This window comes from Saccopteryx leptura, chromosome 6, assembly GCF_036850995.1.
Source record: "Saccopteryx leptura isolate mSacLep1 chromosome 6, mSacLep1_pri_phased_curated, whole genome shotgun sequence".
Taxonomy (NCBI): Eukaryota; Metazoa; Chordata; class Mammalia; order Chiroptera; family Emballonuridae; genus Saccopteryx; species Saccopteryx leptura.
Window position 1 is genome coordinate 63,174,712 of NC_089508.1, and position 1,691 is coordinate 63,176,402.

The window sequence follows — 1,691 nt, forward strand, 5'->3', positions numbered from 1 at the left end:
CCTAAATTCAGATAACAGAGCTGAGGCTCTTCCCTGCCCAGAACTTAACAGCTTTGATCCCCTTCAGCCCTGGCAGGCCATCAGGTAGAACTGCCTGAGGGTTGCCAGTGAGGGAAATTGGAAACAGCCGTCCACATTGTTGGATGGGGAGGGGTGTTCTTGTAAAGAATGGGGAATCCAAAATTAGGGAACAGATACAGATTCCCTCACCAAAGACCACTCCAACTAGAGAGGAGGATGGAGCATAAAAGTTAACAAGAGACCAGTGGCTTGTGATCTAAAGGCACCTTAATTCAATTAACAGGTTCTTATATCCCCTTCTCTGAGTGTCATTTGACTGCCAGCTTGATTTCTTATCGAGCTAGAGCAGGTTTCCCACTCATTATATCATGGCTGATATAGTCATTTTCCTGTCAGACAGCTAAATATTGTTTCCTGTTACTGAGATATAATTGACATATAACATTATATTAGTTTTAGGTGTACAACATGATGTGATATATGTGTATATTGTGAAATGATTACCATAAGAAGTTTAGTTAACATCTATCACTCAGGCCCTGGCCAGTTGGCCCTGGCCGGTTGGCTCAGAGGTAGAGCGTCAGCCTTGCGTGTGGAAGTCCCAGGTTCGATTCCTGGCCAGGGCACATAGAAGTGCCCATCTGCTTCTCCACCCTTTCCCCTCTCCTTTTTCTCTATCTCTCTCTTCCCCTCCCACAGCCAAGGCTCCATTGGAGCAAAGTTGGCCCAGGTGCTGAGGATGGCTCCATGACCTTCGCCTCAGGTACTAGAATGGCTCCGGTTGCAGCCAGTAGAGCAATGCCCCAGATGGGCCGAGCATCACCCCCTGGTGGGCATGCCAGGTGGACCCCAGTCGGGCACAAGCGAGAGTCTGTCTGCCTCCCCCTGCTTCTCACTTTGAAAAAATACCCAAAAAAGAAAAACAAATAAAAAAACCATCCATCACTCACATATATAGTAATACTATTTTTGGCTAATGAAAACTTTTCAGATCTACCATCTTGCATGACCTGTGATAGCACAGAAGATAAAGTGTTGACTTGGAATGTTGAGGTTGCTGGTTCAAAACCCCAGGCTTGCTTGGTTAAGGCACATATGAGAAGCAACTGTTATGAGTTGCTGTTTCCTGCTCCTGCACCCACTCCTTTTTATTTATTTATTTTGTGGCAGAGACAGAGAAAGTCAGAGAGAGGGACATAGGGATAGACAGACAGGAAGGGAGAGAGATGAGAAACATCAATTCTTCGTTATGGCTCCTTAGTTGTTTATTGATTGATTTCTCATATGTACCTTGATGGGGGTGGGGGGGCTATAGCAGACCGAGTGACCGCTTGCTCAAGCCAGCGACCTTGGGCTCAAGCTGGTGAGCTTTGCTCAAACCAGATGAGCCCACGCTCAAGCTGGCGACCTCAGGGTCTCGAACCTGGGTTCTCCGCATCCCAGTCCGATGCTCTATCTACTGGGCCACCGCCTGGTCAAAAAATCTACTGTCTTAGCATATTTCAAATACAATATACATACAGTACTGTTAACTATAGTTGCATTACATTCCTAAAACTTATATTACTAAGTATGGCAATGAAGAACAACAAATGAGAGTGACTTTATAAAATATTGGGTCCTATACTCTGAATATGAGTAAAAAATATTATTGTAATTTATTAAGATAT

General features: G+C 44.8%; 1 non-coding gene across 1 annotated transcript; it reads left to right on the top strand.

Moving 5' to 3' along the window:
* The first annotated feature begins 571 nt into the window (after positions 1 to 571).
* TRNAA-UGC (transfer RNA alanine (anticodon UGC)) lies at positions 572 to 647 on the top strand. Its single transcript has one exon. It is a non-coding gene; the product is annotated as a tRNA-Ala (tRNA).
* The last annotated feature ends 1,044 nt before the right edge of the window (positions 648 to 1,691 follow it).